Source organism: Schistocerca americana, chromosome 3 (genome assembly GCF_021461395.2).
Source record: "Schistocerca americana isolate TAMUIC-IGC-003095 chromosome 3, iqSchAmer2.1, whole genome shotgun sequence".
Taxonomy (NCBI): Eukaryota; Metazoa; Arthropoda; class Insecta; order Orthoptera; family Acrididae; genus Schistocerca; species Schistocerca americana.
Genome location: NC_060121.1, coordinates 707,263,026 through 707,286,271, shown reverse-complemented (window position 1 = coordinate 707,286,271; position 23,246 = coordinate 707,263,026).

Below are 23,246 nucleotides of genomic sequence, written 5' to 3'. Positions count from 1 at the left end.
TAAACAATAAAGGTCCTATCACGCTTCCCTGCGGTACTCCCGAAATTACCTCTACATCTGCAGATTTTGAACCGTTAAGAATGACATGTTGTGTTCTTTCTTCTAGGAAATCCTGAATCCAATCACAAACCTGGTCCGATATTCCGTAAGCTCGTATTTTTTTCACTAAACGTAAGTGCGGAACCGTATCAAATGCCTTCCTGAAGTCCAGGAATACGGCATCAATCTGCTCGCCAGTGTCTACGGCACTGTGAATTTCTTGGGCAAATAGGGCGAGCTGAGTTTCACATGATCTCTGTTTGCGGAATCCATGTTGGTTATGATGAAGGAGATTTGTATTATCTAAGAACGTCATAATACGAGAACACAAAACATGTTCCATTATTCTACAACAGATTGACGTAAGCGAAATAGGCCTATAATTATTCGCATCTAATTTATGACCCTTCTTGAAAATGGGAACGACCTGCGCTTTCTTCCAGTCGCTAGGTACTTTACGTTCTTCCAGCGATCTACGATAAATTGCTGATAGAAAGGGGGCAAGTTCTTTAGCATAATCACTGTAGAATCTTAAGGGTATCTCGTCTGGTCCGGATGCTTTTCCGCTACTAAGTGATAGCAGTTGTTTTTCAATTCCGATATCGTTTATTTCAATATTTTCCATTTTGGCGTCCGTGCGACGGCTGAAGTCAGGGACCGTGTTACGATTTTCCGCAGTGAAACAGTTTCGGAACACTGAATTCAGTATTTCTGCCTTTCTTCGGTCGTCCTCTGTTTCGGTGCCATCGTGGTCGACGAGTGACTGAATAGGGGATTTAGATCCGCTTACCGATTTTACGTATGACCAAAACTTTTTAGGGTTCTTGTTTAGATTGTTTGCCAATGTTTTATGTTCGAATTCGTTGAATGCTTCTCTCATTGCTCTCTTTACGCTCTTTTTCGCTTCGTTCAGCTTTTCCTTATCAGCTATGATTCGACTACTCTTAAACCTATGATGAAGCTTTCTTTGTTTCCGTAGTACCTTTCGTACATGATTGTTATACCACGGTGGATCTTTCCCCTCGCTTTGGACCTTAGTCGGTACGAACTTATCTAAGGCGTACTGGACGATGTTTCTGAATTTTTTCCATTTTTGTTCCACATCCTCTTCCTCAGAAATGAACGTTTGATGGTGGTCACTCAGATATTCTGCGATTTGTGCCCTATCACTCTTGTTAAGCAAATATATTTTCCTTCCTTTCTTGGCATTTCTTATTACGCTTGTAGTCATTGATGCAACCACTGACTTATGATCACTGATACCCTCTTCTACATTCACGGAGTCGAAAAGTTCCGGTCTATTTGTTGCTATGAGGTCTAAAACGTTAGCTTCACGAGTTGGTTCTCTAACTATCTGCTCGAAGTAATTCTCGGACAAGGCAGTCAGGATAATGTCACAAGAGTCTCTGTCCCTGGCTCCAGTTCTGATTGTGTGACTATCCCATTCTATACCTGGTAGATTGAAGTCTCCCCCTATTACAATAGTATGATCACGAAACTTCTTCACGACGTTCTGCAGGTTCTCTCTGAGGCGCTCAACTACTACGGTTGCTGATGCAGGTGGTCTATAGAAGCATCCGACTATCATATCTGACCCACCTTTGATACTTAACTTAACCCAGATTATTTCACATTCGCATTCGCTAATAACTTCACTGGATATTATTGAATTCTTTACTGCTATAAATACTCCTCCACCATTGGCGTTTATCCTATCCTTGCGGTATATATTCCATTCTGTGTCTAGGATTTCGTTACTGTTCACTTCCGGTTTTAACCAACTTTCCGTTCCTAATACTATGTGCGCACTATTTCCTTCAATAAGAGATACTAATTCAGGAACCTTGCCCTGGATACTCCTGCAGTTTACCAATATTACGTTAACTTTTCCTGTTTTTGGTCTCTGAGGACGGACGTTCTTTATCAACGATGATAATGTCCTCTCTGGTAAGCCGTCAGGTATTTTATCGTTTCGCCCAAGGGGGGATCCCTCTAACCTAAAAAACCCCCGTGTGCACGCCACACGTACTCTGCTACCCTAGTAGCTGCTTCCGGTGTGTAGTGCACGCCTGACCTGTCTAGGGGGGCCCTACAGTTCTCCACCCAATAACGGAGGTCGATGAATTTGCAACCATTATAGTCGCAGAGTCGTCTGAGCCTCTGGTTTAGACCCTCCACACGGCTCCAAACCAGAGGACCGCGATCGACTCTGGGCACTATGCTGCAGATATTAAGCTCAGCTTGCACTCCGCGTGCGATGCTGGTTGTCTTCACCAAATCAGCCAGCCGCCGGAAGGAACCAAGGATGGCCTCAGAACCCAAGCGGCAGGCGTCATTCGTTCCGACATGTGCTACTATCTGCAGCCGGTCACACCCAGTGCGTTCAATAGCTGCCGGAAGGGCCTCCTCCACATTACGGACGAGACCCCCCGGCAAGCACACCGAGTGCACACTGGCATTCTTCCCCGACCTACCCGCTATTTTCCTGAGGGGCTCCATAACCCGCCTAACGTTGGAGCTCCCTATAACTAATAGGCCCGCCCTCTGTGACTGTCGGGACCTTGCCGGAGAATCGGCCACTGGCCCAACAGGCGAGGCATCCTGTGGTGGCTCGGAAACGATGTCATCACCACTAGGAAGCACCCCGTACCTGTTGGAAAGGGGTAAGGCAGCTGCCACGCGGCCAGATCCCACCTTCGCCTTTCGGCCAGGCACGCGCGAGCCCACCACTGTCCGCCATTCACCCTGGAGTGATGGCTGACCGGTAAGATGCTCACTGCCGGAAGACGCAGCGACATCAGGGGTTCCATGTGATTCCAAGGCCACCGAAGTAGGCATAGGTCTCACCACAGTTGCCCCAACGCCACTACGAGCCGACGCCTGCGCCTCGAGCTCGATGAGCCTAACAGACAAAGCCTCCACCTGCCCCCGAAGAGTGGCCAATTCTCCTTGCGTCCGCTCACAACAACCACAGTCCCTACACATGACTTTGTTTACCCTACTCAATACGGTGACAAATTCCCAAGATAATCTTCTGATGAGCTACTCTGATAATCAAGAAACACTCACTGAAATACGAGACGCGAAAACTACGCTAGGTTTTCCCAGAAAAACTATTTAAAAGCTAAGCGCAGCAAATAAGTACAAAAACGCTTTATACAAACAGTACTCGCTGCTGCTGGTGCTCTCGCTCTGGCTGTCACAAGACAACTGCTGATTCAAGTGACTAGTGGCTAACGGCCGCGAAACAAACAAAAGACGGTTTTAGGGCGCTTTCTGTTCTAAACGATCAAGAAAACACTAAGAAATCTAACACGAAAACTACGTAAAGTTTTATCAAGAACTGTTAGTTACTATGCAGAGCAGATAAACACAAATAGAATCCCTTCCTTAGTGGAAGGTCGTAAACAAAATGCAAAATAAACGCTTTATACAAACAGTACTCGCTGCTGCTGGTGCTCTCGCTCTGCCTGTCACAAGACAACTGATAGTTCGGTAATTTTCACATCTGTCAACACCTGCTTTCTTTGGGATTGGAATTATTATATTCTTCTTGAATCTGAGGGTATTTCGCCTGTCTCATACATCTTGCTCACTAGATGGTAGAGTTTTGTCATGACTGGCTCTCCCGAGGCCGTCAGTAGGCGGCCATTTATATGACATCATTACAAGAAAGTTCCATTATTTTGCGAGGTTTGCGGCTAAACGGTTGACCAGTCTCATTTTTGACAGCATGTAGACTCTTTAGAATTTTGCGATACAAATTTATGCATCTTCAATTAGTTAATATAAAAAAGAAAAACTCGTTTTCAAACCAAAATCACCAAACTGCATCTGTACCCAGAACGTTGTCCTCGATGGAGAGTGTTGATCAGAGACAAGGGTATCGTCAGGAGTGCCCCAGACAAGTTCGAGAAGACCGCTCTCCTTCTCTGTCGACATAAACTATCAGACGGATAGGGTGAGCAGTATTCTGCGGCTGTTTGCCGATGGTACTGTGGTATACGGGAAATTTTCGTTGCTGAGTGCCTGTAGGAAGATACAAGATAACTTAGAAACCTTCTCGTTGGTGTGATGGGTGAATGTAGAAAATGTAGGAAAATGTAGGTTAATGCACATGAATAGGAATAACAATCCCATAATGTTCGATTACAGCATTAGTGGTGCGCTGCCTGACACAATAGCGTCGAGTAAATATCTACGTGTGACGTTGCACAGCGATCTGAAGTAGTACGAGCGCGTAAGATCGGTATCAGAGAAGGCGAATGGTCGGCTTCGGTTTCTTGGGAAAATTTTTGGAAAGCGTAGCTTATCTATAATGCGTATAGATAACTAGTTCGATCCATTCTCTTGAACTGCTCGAGTGTGTGGTCCCCCACCACGCCGGGTTAAAGAAAGACGTCCAAGCAATTCGGAGAAGTGTTGCTAGTAATGTTACCGGCAGGTACGATCAGCACTCAAGTACTACAGATTATCCGTGAACTTAAATGGGAATCCATGCAGGGAGCACAATGTTGTTTTCGAGAAGCAGTACTGAGAAAATTTAGAGAAGCAGCATTTGAGGCCAACGTACAATTCGCGCAAGGACCACGAAAATAAAATGAGAGAAATTAGGGCTCAGGAAGGAAATTGCTAGGAGTAGTACAAAGTACTGTCCGCCATGCATCGTACGGTGGCTTACGCAGATGTAGACATTTCCTTGAGGCTTACTTCATTGCGTACATTTCATTTACTGCAACGAATCATCTGTAGTTTCTCCATTTGTTTAATAATTTACGACTATCTAGGAAAAAAAACAGTGGAGACAACAATGTATTTCACGTGCATGTTACACTTACGGACGATTGTATGAAGCATTTAATCGTAGATTAAGACAGAAAATGACCTCAGATCAAACTTAACCTGGAAATCTGCGTTGTATAAACGTTAATCCCAGATCATATGGCAGTGAAGTCGGGAAAATTCGCGATCCAAAATCAGGTTCAGCTCTAATCGTCAGTTTATAGTCTTGTGGCATTACGATACATCGCTTTTGTTTTTTGTAGATATCAATCGAAATAATAAAAGAAAACACAAAAATGGTAAGTAAATATGTGAATAACCAACTCCCACCCAGCTGATGCTCGAAATACTTCTTTTTTCGATCTGGAAGATTAAATTAAGGGAATTACCAGCTACCGTGTGTACGTAATAATCAATCTTATAATAGCTCTTGGGAAACGACTTATAATTTATATCAATAGTTCAAAGGAATTTTATAGGCACATAGCAGCAGAGTAAGAAAGAATGATTCGAAATGTCTGCAGTGAACAGAAGTAAGGGAATTTTGACAGCAGTTAATAACAATTCAATATCTCTCATAACTTGTTTCTCGACTGGAGTAGCAGTTAACTATGAAATTACTATTAAATTTTCAACTACCGAGCACGTCCTGAAACTGCTATGGCAATTCTACGTACGTATGTCGATAAATAGAATACACGCAAGTATCTTCAAACACCCAACCTATCACGTGATCGATTAGTCGGTGGCTCAGGGGTTGCGTTTGAAACTACTGTGCAGTAGATCATTTGTCTGGACGACGTCACGGCTCTGGAAATATTTTGTCCGTTTGTTACTATTTTCTCTACTTAATTGTTCGTAAAGATGATTATAATAACATTACCACGCCATTCCATACCATCGCACTGAAACCACACCATACCATACATACCCTCTCCGTTTTCCGAGGGTTCTGCACCACTGTTGAGCATATTTCTGTGTGCAACAACCCTACGCAATGTGAATTACATTATTTCCTTTCGTTTATTTCACAGATATCGGAGTACTCAGATGTGTCCACTGAGGACAATGGCGAGATCCATCGAGTTCCTGCACGTTTCGTGAAAGGGTGAACCCACTCCTGGAATTAAATGACAAGTCATTTAAGCGAAGGTTTCGTTTGGAAAAAAGAACGGTAGAGCAGTTGGAACGAAGGCTTAGGGACTATCTGATGAAGCCAACCAAAAGAAACCAGCCACTGACTCCAATGTACATGTCGCTGTTAAGATTTTACGCCACAGAGACCTATCAGTTGGTGGTTGGTGATCTATTAAAAGTAGACATAGCAAGTCTCCAGGGCTGTCCATAAGGTATTGGCCTACATTGCCTCATTGAAAAATGAATTTATCTAATGCCAATGGTTGAAAATGACGTTAGGAACACCCAGCGTCATTTTTATCAAATAGCGCATTTTCCCGGCGTTTTAGGTGGTACTGATTGCGCTCGTATCCCCATCAAATCACCTGGTGACGACAATGCTGAGATATTTAAAAATCGTCACGGGTGGTTTTTCTTTAAATGTACAAGCGATTTCAGACGCTAGGCTCCGATATTTAAATATCGTAGTTAGATGTCCAGGATCTGCCCCATGACAGCAATATTTCCGGAAATTCGCGTGTACGTGCACCTGGGATACAGTGGCTATCAGTGTCGCAGATATTTGTTGACGCCGGTACTTCGTGAAGAAACGGCGGCTGAGCGGATCTAAAATCGTACCCACAAGAAAACAAGATCAACAGTTGAGAGAGTGTTTGGGGTAGTAAAAAGATGATTTCCCTTTTTGTTTTTAGGACTCAGAGTGAAAGTAAATCTTGCGGCAGTTATAATAGTTGAAGCATGTCTTGCACAATATGACTGTCAACGCAACAGAGCAGGAGCCTGAAATTGATGACAATATACACTCCTGGAAATTGAAATAAGAACACCGTGAATTCATTGTCCCAGGAAGGGGAAACTTTATTGACACATTCCTGGGGTCAGATACATCACATGATCACACTGACAGAACCACAGGCACATAGACACAGGCAACAGAGCATGCACAATGTCGCCACTAGTACAGTGTATATCCACCTTTCGCAGCAATGCAGGCTGCTATTCTCCCATGGAGACGATCGTAGAGATGCTGGATGTAGTCCTGTGGAACGGCTTGCCATGCCATTTCCACCTGGCGCCTCAGTTGGACCAGCGTTCGTGCTGGACGTGCAGACCGCGTGAGACGACGCTTCATCCAGTCCCAAACATGCTCAATGGGGGACAGATCCGGAGATCTTGCTGGCCAGGGTAGTTGACTTACACCTTCTAGAGCACGTTGGGTGGCACGGGATACATGCGGACGTGCATTGTCCTGTTGGAACAGCAAGTTCCCTTGCCGGTCTAGGAATGGTAGAACGATGGGTTCGATGACGGTTTGGATGTACCGTGCACTATTCAGTGTCCCCTCGACGATCACCAGTGGTGTACGGCCAGTGTAGGAGATCGCTCCCCACACCATGATGCCGGGTGTTGGCCCTGTGTGCCTCGGTCGTATGCAGTCCTGATTGTGGCGCTCACCTGCACGGCGCCAAACACGCATACGACCATCATTGGCACCAAGGCAGAAGCGACTCTCATCGCTGAAGACGACACGTCTCCATTCGTCCCTCCATTCACGCCTGTCGCGACACCACTGGAGGCGGGCTGCACGATGTTGGGGCGTGAGCGGAAGACGGCCGAACGGTGTGCGGGACCGTAGCCCAGCTTCATGGAGACGGTTGCGAATGGTCCTCGCCGATACCCCAGGAGCAACAGTGTCCCTAATTTGCTGGGAAGTGGCGGTGCGGTCCCCTACGGCACTGCGTAGGATCCTACGGTCTTGGCGTGCATCCGTGCGTCGCTGCGGTCCGGTCCCAGGTCGACGGGCACGTGCACCTTCCGCCGACCACTGGCGACAACATCGATGTACCGTGGAGACCTCACGCCCCACGTGTTGAGCAATTCGGCGGTACGTCCACCCGGCCTCCCGCATGCCTACTATACGCCCTCGCTCAAAGTCCGTCAACTGCACATACGGTTCGCGTCCACGCTGTCGCGGCATGCTACCAGTGTTAAAGACTGCGATGGAGCTCCGTATGCCACGGCAAACTGGCTGACACTGACGGCGGCGGTGCACAAATGCTGCGCAGCTAGCGCCATTCGACGGCCAACACCGCGGTTCCTGGTGTGTCCGCTGTGCCGTGCGTGTGATCATTGCTTGTACAGCCCTCTCGCAGTGTCCGGAGCAAGTATGGTGGGTCTGACACACCGGTGTCAATGTGTTCTTTTTTCCATTTCCAGGAGTGTAGTTGTTGGGAGAAGAGTGTATGCAGAAATTCCAGTACCTGCAAAACATGAAGTCAACAGGGGTCATAATGCAGTGAGGGCGGCAGTAATTAACAATGTATTTATGTAAGAATTTAAAAATTGGAATAATCTACAAAATGCCAGTTTGAAAGCCGGATTTTCTTTTCCTTTCTTGTAGTTCTGGTTACTTCTCTGTATCTTGGTTATTAAATTCTGTATCAGAATAAGAACACCACGAATAATATTATTCGTTACAGAACAAATTCATCTCAAAACATTAACCAGAGAGTATTAAAATGTGTACAAAACACAGTATATAACAACGGGATGAAAATCTGTCCATGAAGAAATTCGAGTAGGCTATACACCTACAGAAATCGAAGGTAACGGCAGTCACAATGCAATGAGTGCAAAATTTATGAAAAAAAGTATTTATACAAAAAGTTACAAGATTGGAAAAATTTACAATGTGTCACATTAAAATTCTGATTGTCTTTTAATTTCTTTAAGTTTCAATTCTATAATTTCATTATCTATTTTGAGAGTTTCCATTCTTCTCGAGGCATTTTAATCTTCTCTTGTAAAGCTGATATTTCTTATCGAGAACATTTTCTGTTATTTGTTTTTGGGACGAAATTCTGACACTATAACAGAATATTGGCTGGCTTGTTGCGCATTTACCTGTAATTAGAGGTAATTTTCCGTGAAAATACGCGATGTTGTGCTGTCACAACAGAGTTACTACATTATTCTAGTGCTTTACCTTGTTACTCCATCAATGTAAACGTTCTCTCCTTCGTTGTCCGCCTGCTTAGCTGAGTGGTAAAGTGCTTGCCTATTATGCAGCGGGCCCAGGTTCGATTCTGGGCCGGGTTGGAGATTTCCTCCGCTCGTGGACTGTGTTGTGTTGTCCTCAACATCATTTCATCCTCATCACGGACGTGCAAGTCGCCCAAAGTGGCGTCGACTGAAATAAGACTTTCACTCGGCGGCCGAACTTCCCCGCATGGGGCCTTCCGGCCAACAAACCTACACTTATTTCATTTCTCCTTCGTTTTCATTTTCATTGTCATCAACAAAAGCGATAATTTCCTTTGAAGTTAAAGTTCACTCAGGATATACCTTCCAATTTCTTTCAATTATTCTTTCCACTTTTTAATTTTTCAAGCAACAATTTTTAATTAGTTTCCATTATACACACATCAAAAAAAGTTTGCATCCTGAAAATAGACGTTGACGGGGGATACTGTATCACAGACACAGGCCCTTAGACTGTTCGGAGATGTCACTAAACTCACCCAAAGATGTAAACAACCATGCATTTCCAGCGCCTATTAGACGGAGGCGGTCCGACAGACGAATAGTTCCAGTCGTTCCACCAGGAATGAGGGACACAGCTCCTATTGTCTGCAGTTCAACCATGCCAAGATGGTCAATAACCGCGGTTCGATCGTGTCCGCATTGTTACTTTGAGCCAGGAAGGGCTATCAACAAGGGAAGTGTCCATGCGTCTCCGAGTGAACCACAGCCACGTTGCTCAGATATGGAGGAGATACAGAGAGAAAGGAACTGTCGATGACATGCCTCGCTCAGGCCGCCCAAGGGCTACTATTGCATTGGATGACCGCTACCTACGGATTATGGCTCGGAGGAGCCCTGACAGCAACGCCGCCTTTTTGAATAATGCTTTTCGTGCAACCACAAGACGTCGTGTTACGACTCAAACTGTGCGCAATAGGCTGCATGATGCACAACATCACTCCCTACGTCCATGGCGAGGTCCATCTTTGCAACCACGACACCATGCAGCGCGGTACAGATGGGCCCAACAACATGCCGAATGGACCGCTCAGGATTGGCATCACTGTCTCTTCACCGATGATTGTCACGTGTGCATTCAACCAGACAATCGTCGGAGATGGCAACCCGGTCGGGCTGAACGCCTAATACACACTTGTCCTGCGGGTGCAGCAAGGTGGAGGTTCCCTGTTGTTTTGGGGCGGCATTATGTGGGGCCGACGTGTGCCGCTGGTGGTCATGGAAGGCCCCGTAACGGCTGTACGATACGTGAATGCCATCCTCCAACCGTTAGTGTAACCATATCGGCAGCATATGGTGCGTCTTCATGGACGACAATTCGCGCTCCCATCGTGCACATCTTGTGAATGACTTCCTTCAGGATAACGGCATCGCTCGACTAGAGCGGCCAGGATTTTCTCTAGACATGAACCCTATCGAACATGCCTGGGATAGATTGAATAAGGCTGTTTATGGACGACGTGACCCATCAATCAATCTTAAGTATCTATGCTGAATCGCCGTTGAGGAGTGGGACAATCTGAACCAACAGTGTCTTGATGAACTTGCGGAGTGTATGCCACGACGATTACAGACATGCATCAATGCAAGTGGACATATTTCTGGGTATTACAGGTACCGGTGTGAACGACAATCTGGACCACCACTTCTGAAGCTCTCACTGTATGGTGGTGCAACAGGCAGTGTATGGAGACGATTGAGCAATAAAAAGGGCGGAAATGATGTTTATGTTGATCTCTACACCAATTTTCTGTATAGGTTCCGGAACTCTCCAAACCGAGGTAATGCAAAACTTGAACACACCTTGCAATTGTTGAGATAAAAAATTGTTTGAGATAAATGATCCATTTTATCGTTACGAGAAGCTAATGAGACCTTTATTGCATTAGTCTGCCTACAAACGGAATGCGCAGGGAATTTGATTTCAGCGGTAAAGGCGGCAAAAAGCTGTTACGCTGTTTAAGTGCATTTCTACAGAAAAGACGAAAATTTGTATAAAGTCAACATTAAGGTGCAAAATAACTCATTCAAATTCTGTAAGACTGTATCAGAAAATAATAAGGTTCATTAATGAATATGCCTAAATCTACTTTAATTGAAAAGTACCGATGCAAAAAAATTTCATTTTTGAATAATTTCGTTCATAATATTCACAATGGAGTCAAACGAAATGGCCATAGTTGAAAACCCATTACAGAATGCAACATACCAATTGGTCGGAAATTCGAGCTTGGCAACAGTTGATAGTAACGCGCCAACTCGTGTACTAGACAATGGCTACCATTAACAACCAGGTTGGCGTCCCACTATTAAAAAATGACGACACTGGTAACATAACTAATCATGAACTCACTTTTATGACGCTCGATGAGACAATTTCTCAGTTCTCACACGGAAACATTTTTTCAAATAGTGAAACTGAAGCGCGCGACAGCGAAAATTCCTTTGATTATTTGTTCACGACGTCGCGACGCAAGAACAGGAAACAGTTCTTAAACGCATTGTAAATACTAGCGAGACACACGATTTGACACACCCCATGCAAATAATAACACAACAGTTTTACACAGCAGTTCACAATGTATCAGGAAAACATAGAACAACAGTTTGCACAGCAAAATAAGGCATTCAACGATTTGAAGAACAGTGTTAGTCAATAGTTCAGTGAGGTGAGCAAAACTATACACACTGAATTATCTGGCGAATTGTCCGGGAAGTTCACAGAGTTCGGTAAACAACTTAAACACGAAATAATTACCGACATGTCCCGCAGTGTAAATACGTTAATGGAAAAAGAAACATCCGTAGACTATAAACAGGAACAGCTTGCAGTTGAGTTACAAAACCTTACTGAAGTATACTCTCAAATTCAGGAAACGGAATCCTAAGTGGATGCGTCGGTAAAAAAATGAAGGACGCAGTCAGCGAGCTGCAAGACGTATGCAAAAACCTACCTACAGAAATACACAAGTTGGGCTAAGGGTAGACCAGTTAAGTTCAGAGTCAGAATTTGCACCAAAAAAAAGACAGATAAGTTATGTGCAGATGTAATGGAAAAAAAACTGAAATAGCTGAAGCCGAGATGTTGGATAACGGCAGCACCCTTGTTGAACAGGTAGCGCCAGAGTGCAAAATTTATGTAGATACTGTAAAAGAAGCTCTAAAAGAGAAAGAAAGCCAACTTCTAGCTAAAACAGATTCGGGTTTAAAGGAGGCAGAGGAAAGGTTACGAGGCAGTGTTGCTAAAACTACTGACATTCCAAAACAACATCTGACAGAAAACAAACCCATGCCTTCAGAAAAGTTAGATACCTTCACTGGTTACCCACAATACGGGGCTAGCTCGTCGAAAGAAAATGGCGAAGGCTGCACAATGCAACAACGGATGCCGGCAGTTGCACCTGTTGAGCAAGCGCAGTTGCCATGCGACACGCCACAAGCGAACATAATCCCGCCTGGCACTGACATTACATGCAGATGAAGGGTCACTTAGGCATCTACAATACCCGATATTTACTTCGGAAGGGAAAAAAAAAACACTCACTGTGGTCATTATCAGAGCATTTCGAAATGTTTTACCTAGTACCTGGACCGAAGGCCAGAAAATTAGATTTGGTGTTGGATACACACAGGGTGACGTTCGGCTATGGGCTGCGGACATGGCCACTATTATGAACGCCGGCCGCTGTGGCCGAGCGTTTCTAAGCGCTTCAGCCAGGAACTACGATGCTGTTAAGGTCGCAGGTTCGAAACCTGCCTCGGGCATGGATGTGTGTGATGTCCTTAAGTTAGTTAGGTCTAAGTAGTTCTAAGTCTAGAGGACTGGTGACCTCAGATGTTAAGCCATAGTGCTTAGAGCCATTTGAACTATTATCAACAGTTTGAGAGAGCATTTCTGGATAAGTATTGGTCTGAGGCCGTACAAGAGAGGCTCAGACGTGAAGTATTAAACCCAGCTCCGTTCAATAGCAAGTATGGAAGCTTAATGGGGTATTTCGAAAAATGTTTGAATAAAACCAGATACTGGACGAAACCGGTATCTCAAGTAGACGTGCTGAAAATTTTAAAGCCGAGCGGTTCTAGGCGCTTCACTCCGGAACCGCGCTGCTGCTACAGACGCAGGTTCGAATCCTGCTTCGGGCATGGATGTGTGTGATGTCCTTAGGTTAGTGAGGTTTCAGTAGCTCTAAGTCTAGGCGACTGATGACCTCAGATGTTAAGTCCCATAGTGCTTAGAGCCATTTGAACCATTTTTTGAAAATTTTGAAGAGTCGTCTTCCTGCCCACATTAGGGAAAAACTCATTACCATTCCAGAACACGACACCAAATACTTTCTATCTGTACTGGACTCAATAGATTTCATATACGAAGAGACCAGTACAACCCAAGCCTGTTAATACGCCGATAGCGCCACAGAGATTTACGTACCAACTAGTAAACAACGGATTCGTAGCACACGGATGACAACCTTACCCCAAAAAGACGGTAATGGTTATGGTAATAACAACGGCAATGGAGAAAGCCGTAAATTCAAAGGCGGATATAAAAGAAATGGGCAAAAATTTAGCAAAAACAACTACAATGAGCGAGTAGCGTATGGCCAGACTGTACAATATGTACAGATACAAGCTATCGGCAATAATCAGCCGATCGCCTAGCGAACACAAAACAATAACAGACAACCGAATAACCCGCCGACAGCGGAATTCGGCCAGCAAAGTAACGCACATATGCCGAATATCGAGAAGAGGCAATGAGAATTTCAATTGAGAGCCTCACAGGATACCAATTGGTGTAATCAAACACCAACGGTCCACACAGTGGAAGTTATGTCTAACCCAGAGACCGATGCCACCGCGACGACGGAAAACTTGACCCGTTAGCGGTGGGTCACCCGCTCTGTGTGACCTTGGGAGGACAGTGGGAGCACGAGCTTGATCGACACTTGTTTTATCAGATACGATCATGGTAATGATGTGACAGATGATCTGTATCACGATAATGAGGGTACGCAGAAAAACTTGACAGAGGGCAAGGCTCAAGCTGCTATTAAAACCAAAATATTTTAGCTTGATTTACCTACTGTGTTTGACACAGGTGCTACGACTAATTTGATGGACATAGGGAGTCTTTCAAGAACTGAAGAAACGTGGGCATATACCCACACGGCCAGTCCAAAATTGCAAGGTACAAACTGCCACTGGTCAGAAATCGAAAGGAGTCAAGATACAAGCCTTAATTCCCGTACAATTAGGACAGTTTTCTGTAGGATGCAATTTTTTGATAGTAGAGAAGTTAATAGCTGATTATTTAATTGGTAAGGATACATTTAGGACATACCAAGAACAAATTGATAATAGGAAAAGGCCAATGTTATTTCACTGTAAATAACCAATTATTTGCAATATACCTAACCAGGGGAAGTACTAGTAGATGTAAAACTGAAGTTACTCACGACTTTGAAGTTTAGTCGGTAAATCCCATAGTTATGCTTGTCAACACTTACAATAACGAACAGTCGGCAGCAGAAGAAGTAAACGTCGACGCAATAAGCACAAAGGTAAGTGAATCAAAATGCTTGTCACAAGAACAACAAGCGGAACTTAGCGAACTGATACTTGCTTATATACATGTACTTAAAAGAAAGACCTGGCATTATTAAGGATTTCGAGTACAAAACGGAAGTGTATTCTCACGAAACTTTTTGTTCTACCTCAGATCATATACCACAGACGTAGAGGGAAGCAGTAAGAAAAGTGATTAACAGGTTGCTTGAACTGCGCATAATACAATCATCATTTTCCCCTTATTGTAGTCCCATTTTGACCGTGAGTAAGCCAGATGCCAAAGTGCACTTGGTCCTCGACGCACGTAAGATTAATAAGATTATTGTACCAGTTCGAACACATCCAGACAATTTAGAGGAACAGCTAATGAAATTCCATGGTGCTAAATTTCTTACTATATCGACCTCCGGTCTCCATATTGGAAAATAAAACTACATACTGCCTTCGTATGTGGGGCCAGAAGTTAAGAATTTCAAGTAGGCCTATTACCGTTTGGATTGAACGTAGGTGCAGGTGTATTTACCTCTAACCTTGGTAAAGTGCCAGGGCCCGAACTTTTGAGTAAGGTAACAGTATACGTGAACGACCTTTTAGTCGCTACACTCACTTGGGTGGAACATTTAACATTGATTTAACAAGTATTGGGCCGCTTTTTTGAATATGAGTAGCAAATCTCAAGAAATCTAATTTCGGACAAGGAAAGGTAAAAATTTTTACGACACATAATCTCTTCGGGGGGCATACTGTCAGATCCTAAAAAACTTGATGCCATTAGCGACTGCTCTGTCCTCAAAACAAGGGACAATTAAAGGCATACTTTGGCCTAGTGTCATTTTTCTGGGAATTCATCCCTAACCAACTCATGAGGCTTTGCTCAATCTTCTCCGGAAAAACAGACCTTTTTTATGGGATAAGCAATGTCAAACCGATTTCGAAAACATCAAGCAAGCATTATTAAATGCTAATATTTTATCTTAACCAGACATGAAGAAAGATTATTGTTTATGCACCGTCGCGTGTTCTCACAGTTTGGATGCATGCCTTTTTCAAGCGGTATAAGAAGAGAGAAATAGCTTCGCCAGTCGCACCTTATCCGAAGCTGAATGTTCATATTCAGTCCCGAAGTTATACGGTTTTGCTGTAATTTGGTCCTTTAAAAAGTTTGAATATTTCCTTTGGAATAAAAACACAAAACTATACTGTGACCACCAGTCCCTATGGCTTTTGTTAACTTGTAAATTGCTACACTGACGGTTAGCCAGGTGGTTTATGTACCTTCAAGAATTCGATTTTGAAACACTATACATAAAAGGCAATCAAAACGGAATAGCTGATGCTTTTTCTCGACTACCACAAGGCTGAAGTAATTCAATGATCTTCTACAGCAGGAAGGTGAAATAAAAGCTGTGTAGAGGGAGGACAAAACACTCCAACCATACTATGTCCACATATGCAACAGATGGAGCAATTATAGCAGAAATACACACACTGTAGTAAGGTAAAACTTACACAAAACGGTGATGAAAAATTAAAAAAAGTTTTTCACTATTCACATAGGTGTTCTGTCCAACAAGTACCATCCGGAACTAGAACAATGGCACGTATGTCTGCCAGAGGAATATGTGGATGATTTTATCTTATACACACCCCAATACTTGGGGCCATTATGGCACTGCAAAATGCACTGAAAATGTTCAAATTTGCGTGAATTACCATGTAAAAATAAAAAGGACCGCACAGCAAGACAGATATAAGTTTATAATACGTATGAATGTGATATTGTGAGAATATGTGCAGAAGAAAACAGTTGCAGTACGTCACATATCACGATGCTGAACTAAGACAGAACACTACCAAATAATCAAGGGGTCGAAACATAACTACTGCGAGCGCCGATTACCCATGAGAGCGTCATATACCTTATATACACTGAACTTCTTTTGCGCGTTTGTTACTTATGTAAACACTGTTCTACGCTCATTGTAAATGACATATAGTATTAATGATACAACTCTGTATACCTCAGCATATGAAATGGTTATCCTTCATACAATGAACATAACAAGTAAAAACTGCGCTGCAGTTTAAACACTGAATAAGTATTTGATAGGATTGGTATCTTCAGATTTGTATTTATAAACAACAAAACTATTTTGTTCTTGGGATCACGGTTAAGTCAAGTACCGAGATGTTACTGAGCACATAAATGCCTTTCTGTAAAATTTCCTCAACCCTGTAATATGTGGATCCTTTTTGGAGAATGATAGACGCGCGAGGCCACGCGTAGTTATTTGACCAGCGCGTAAAATCTGTAGTAGCGACTATTGTACACTTCTTTAATTCTTTGAAATTGATAAAGGTGGTCCGACAAGTAGTCACTGTGAATTGGAATGAAACGTACGTTAATTTATGCCATAGAGGAAAACAGAATCTATTATTGTATGAGTAAAAAGTGTACTCATATAATTGGAACTGAACAATTTAAGGAAATTATAATCTAACAAAACGTACTAAAACAAAATGACAATCAGACTACAATGTATGTACGCAACGATAATGGCACGTCAGCAAATGAATAGGATAAGTTTATTTTTGTAATTGTATTTGTATTTTGTTGTTGTTGTTGTTGTTGTTGTTGTTGTCAAGTGTACAGTATGTGGAAAAGACACTACAGAAACTTTGTGTAAAGCAAACAAAGCGAAAAAAAACACACTAAACCTGCCTGCAAAGTGTTAAGTGTGCGAGTGATATACGTGGGAGTGCGCGTGATAAATTAAAGATGACAATAGTACAAGTAACATGAAATTTCTGTGCCCGACAACGTTGTAAAAACGTGAATTTTTTGCGCTCGACAACGTTGAAAAAACATGAATTTTATGTGCTCGACAACGTAAAAAACGGCAAGAAACTTACCTTGTCGACGGATGTCGGACGTAGGGCTGGTGTCCCCACTCAATAAGTGAGAGCGACGAGGTGAAATAAATTCCTCGGGGCGATGATATGGAAACCAGTAGTCACCGCATCGAAGATTCACAAAGGATCAATCCGCTGAACACGAGATTCACGAATTTGTGCAGTGAATGCTACTATGAACGCACGACACGGGCACTCTGTCTTCGTATTAAACATGTGAGTGTGAGCTAGGACGGTAACGGACGTCGAGCTGCGCGCGCATGCTTCGCAAGCTAACACTGGACAGATACTAACTGGCAATAATGGGACTATGCGGTTACAGCAAGCACTTTGTTGTAAGTTGATATTAGTGACAGTTAAAGTTCACTCAGTCCAATTTCTTTCAATTATTCTTACCAATTTTGTTAATTATTCAAGCAGCAATTATATCAGTTTCCATTATGTATTATATTTTATGTCCGACCCTCTATTCTGGCCAATATTCAAACATTACGGATAACATTATGAACTACCTTTTACTCAGTAAACTTGCTTCAAAAGACTTTATGCGATCGTATCAAAATATTTACAAACCACTGCACGTAACTTTAGGATGAAAATCGGCATCATCATCGTAGGGTTTGGTAATAGGAAAAAAAATCGTGGCTTCGGGGCTGCAGTTAGCTTTTGTCCTCTTTCTGTTAACAGTAGGCCTTACGAAATTACTGCCTCCAGTTTTATGCATTTCAATCTTGAAAAGATTTGACACCGTTTTTGCTCCAGTTTACATACCACATGCATAGAAAAGAGGCGTAATAATTAGAAAGTACATCTTGAAGTTATACCTTGTCACGCACTAACGCTTTCTCGGTCCTTTTCTTAACATTTTCGTGACACATTTTCAGACTCTTCCAGTCACGATCTGTCCCAATTTTACGAGAATTAAAGTCAATAGCAATTCTCCATGCCTTTACCTTGTTGGCCGCAGTGACTTCATCTGTTTTTTTCCCCACTCGATTATATCTTTACACCGTCCCGACACAATTTGCAGCAGTAAATATTTATCGCATTAAGAAAAGTTTGAGGATCGCTCCTTTTTCTGTTTGCTTGCTTCCACAGTTATAGCACGACACCGTCAATAATAAATACTGTGTGTCTATGATGTACAAAGATTATCTGCGGTCTAAGCGCAATAATCGTGTCGACAGCAAATTTCAGCCGTGTTGCCAAGCATGTTACGTGCTACCTTAGATCAAATCTGAATCTACGGTGGACTCCAGTTTAGCGTTACACAATAAAGATGAGTCCTGAACGTAACTGAGTTTCTGATCTAATGTCAAATTTGATCTCCAGTTAGTGATGTTTATACAATCGGTCGTTAGAAATAGTTGACGTTTCCAGGGGCTTCTAGTATAATTTGTGTCTGTGTTTTTGGACAAATGCCTCTCAGTTTAACAAAGAGTATGAACAATAGCGGCGACACGACTAAAGATAAATGCTGTGAGACGGAAAAATCTGTGAATTTGTTTTTCGGCGCGTCTGAAGAACTGTTTAATAGCTAGCGCTAGCGCTTTTTTTACAAATCTGTGTCAAAATTTCATGCTATCGCCGTTGACTCTTGTCCATTAATAAAATGCTGCCAATGGGGATTTCTTTTGTATGCCTCCAATTTTATTAGAGAAAATTCCTAAAGTTTTTAAAATAAAACAAACGTTATTACATCTTTGTCCTTCATGGCTACATATTTATTTCTCAAAATAGAAACCCTGGCGACGAGCGAGTGACAAGTTTGCTGATACCGTCACCCTGCAATGACTGACTTTGTTGACGGAGCCACAACCTCACCTCTGCCTGTACCGCTTCATCACTATCAAAGTGAAGTACTGGAAGGCGTTCTTTTAAGTTCTGTAAACAGTTGAAAATCGGACTGCGCCAGGTCGGGACTATATGGAGGAGGTTCGATGACAGCGAACCCAATGCGTCGCATTGTTTCCGTTGTCGCGGCGGTCGCATGAGGTGTGGCATTGTCATGCTGATGGGTTGGGTTGGGTTGGGTTGGGTTGTTTTGGGGAAGCAGACCAGACAGCGAGGTCATCGATCTCATCGGATTAGGGAAGGAAGTCGGCCGTGCCCTTTCAGAGGAACCATCCCGGCATTTGCCTGGAGTGATTTAGGGAAATCACGGAAAACCTAAATCAGGATGGCAGGACGCGGGATTGAACCGTCGTCCTCCCGAATGCGAGTCCAGTGTCTAACCACTGCGCCACCTCGCTCGGTTCATGCTGATGGAGTGGTTATCAACCGACACAGTCCCATTACACACCGCCATGTTATACGCTTCTATCCGGAGCCCTCTAGCCGCAGAGGACTGCAAATATGTAGACATGAAGAATGAAGCTGTATAATATAAATAGCGTTTGTTTTATGTAAAAAGTTTCAAGCGTTTCTACAAATGAAGTCAGGGACATCAATTTTCAGCACATCCTCGTAGCGTGACCAACGTGGCTAAGACACTGCATTCACCTTCGAGGGACGATGTATATACCTATAAATCCCCTTACTACCACTATAATTAAGATTTTTTGGATTTTCTTTCTGTGGCTAAGGCAATAGACAACTCTTAGTGTCTATGTCTACATGAATACACTGCAAATCACACTTAAGCGCCTGGCAGAGGTTTCATCGAAGCGCCTTCACAATAATTCTCTATTACTCCACTGCCGAACAGCGTGCGGAAAAAACGAACACATATATCTTTCCCTGCGAGCTCTGATTTACCGTATTTTTTTATGATGATGGTTTCTCCCTATATGGGCTGGCGTCAACAAAATATTTTCACTTTCAGAGGAGTAAGTTAGTGATTGAAATTTCGTGGGAAGATTCCGCCTTAACGAGAAACGCCTTTGTTTTTAATGGAGTCCACCCCAAATTCTGCATCATGTCTGTGACACTCTCTCCCCTGTTTCTCGATAATACACAACGTGCTGCTGTTCTTTGAACTTCAGCACTCATGTGGATGACCTCACAGTTTTCATTATATAGGGTCAACTGCCAATTTTCGGACGATACAGATATCTTTTCTAAATCGTTTTGCAATTTGTTTTGATCTTCTGATGACTTTACTAGATAATAAACGACGTCGTCATCTGCAAACAACCAAAGACGGCTGCTCAGATTGTCTCCTAAATCGTTTATATAGATAAGAAACAGCTGAAGGCCTATAACACTACCTTGAGGAACGCCAGAAACCATTTTGTTTTACTCGATGACTTTCCGTCAATTACTACGTACTGTGACCTCTCCGACAGGAAATCACGAATCTAGTCGCATAACTGGGACGATATTCCACAACACGCAATTTGATTACAAGCAGTTTGTTAGGTACAATGTGAAAAGCCTTCTGGAAACCTAGAAATACGCATTCAATTTGAAATCCCTTGTCAACAGCACTCAACACTTCGTGTGAATAAAGAGCTAGTTGTGTTTCACAAGAACGATGTTTTCTAAATCCGTGTTGACTGTGTGTCAGTAGACCGTTCTTTTCAAAGTAATTCGTACTGTTCGAACACAATATATGTTTCAAAATCCTGCTGCGTATCTACGTTAACGATAGGGGCCTGTAATTAAGTGGATTACTCCTATTACCTTTCTTGAATATTTGTGTGACCTGTGCAACCTTCCCGTCTTTGGGTACGGATCTTTCGTCAAGTGAGCGGTTGATATGATTGTTTGGTACTATGATTGTTTGGTACTGGGCTATGGCATCAACATACTCTGAAAGATATTTATATAGATAGGTAATTACTATACAGTCTGGACCGGAAGACTTGCTTTTATTAAGCAGTTTAAGATGCTTCACTACTCCGCGGATATCTACTTCTAAATTACTTATGTTGGCAGCTGTTCTTGATTTTATTCTGGAATATTTACTTCGCCTTCTTCGGTGTCCCATACACAAAAGCAATTGTGTCGACGGAAAGTCAATCTATAACTCTCTTTTAATTAGAATAATAGGGCGTTATATAAATGCATTTATGAAAATACAACGGCGTAACGCTATGTAAGCACACTGAAGTGCCATGTGCTCAAACAGTGTGTGAGGATCAAGTCTCCAAAACGCACTTACTCTCCATTGCGTAACACTTCGCAGACACGGGGGCTGGATTTGTGCGGCATCTACCTGTTACTTGTTGGTCGCAAAATGCGCTCTTAATGCATGTCCTAATATTTAATCGAGAAAGTATTTGTTGCGCTAGCAAAATAATAGTGTAACAGTAGTATGATTTAAATTAGTTTGCATGTGATGCTTATGGACACAAATTACGCCACTGGCGCCACAGCGGTCCGTTCTCTACAGCGATAAAAAAATCGCTCTGAAGTCTCTCCTACCAAATGTTAAATTCGCGTATGGTGTAGATATCTAAGGCGTCCTGGCATGCCAAATATCTTTCTTATTTTTAATTACGGTCAGCTTTAAGGCTAGGTTGCGAAACTTATTCCGTGAAAGCAGCTTCACGAAACTGGTTTCGTATGTGACTGTTGACACCGCGAAACCACTTTCGCACGTGCTGTGGCTGCTAGGATCTACATCTACTTCTACACAGACACTCAAAGCTACTGCACGGCGGAAGATACCATGTACCACTATTTCGTTTCCTGTTTCACCCGCAAACAGAGCGAGGGAAAAACGATTGTCTATATGCCTCCGTATGAGTACTAATTTCTCGTATCTAATCTTCGTGCTCCTTACGCGCAATGTACGTTGGCGGCAGTAGAATCGTTCGGCAGTCAGCCTCAAATGCTTGTTCTCTAAATTTTCTCAATAGTGTTTCTCGTAAAGAACGTCGCCTTTCCGCCAGGGATTCCAATTTGAGTTCCTGAAGCATCTCCGTAACACAACAGATCCAGCAGCCCTCCACTGAATTGTTTTGATGTCTTCCTTCAATCCTACCTGGTATGGGTACCAAACACTCGAACGGTACTCAAGAATAGGTCGCACTAGCGTCCTATATGCGGTCCCCTTGATATATGAACGACTGATTCCTAAAATTCTCCCACTAAACCGAAATCGACCATTCGCCTTCTCTACCACAGTCCCACACGCTCGTTCCATCTCATATCGCTTTGCAACGTTACGCCCAGATATTTAAACAGCTTGATTGTGTCAGGCGCCACACTAGCAATGCTGTATCCGAACATTACAGGTCTGACTTCACTACTCATTAACTTAAATTTTTCCACATTTGGGGCTAGCTGCCATTCATCACACCAACTGGAAATTTTGTGTAAGTCGGCTTGTATCTTTCCACAGTCACTCAATTTCGGCACCTTTCGACACGGCATCATCAGGAAACAATCGCAGATTGCTGCCCACCCGGTCCGCCAGATCATTTATGTATATAGAGAACAACAGCGGTTAGCGGTCCTATCACACTTCCCTGGTGCACTGCTGACGACACCCTTGTCTCTGATGAACACTGGACGTCGAGGACAACACACTGGGTTCTATTATTAAATGAAAGTTTTGGCAATTGAACTAGTAGCGGTGGAGTTAATACCTGTCTCCATGAAATCAGTACTTAAAAGAAAGAAATGAGTTACGTGACTGGATTTCAAAAAAGATATTAACCCGGCTGCTCAGCGAGCTTGCTAAGAGAAGATCATAGAAGATCCGAGAAGTTATTTAAACATCTGAAAAGACCATCAGCGCTGTTAAGCCATCCTGCAATACAGGGTCAAAATTTAAACATTACACAAGTCTGTCAGCCTAGACAAATTGAGCAAAT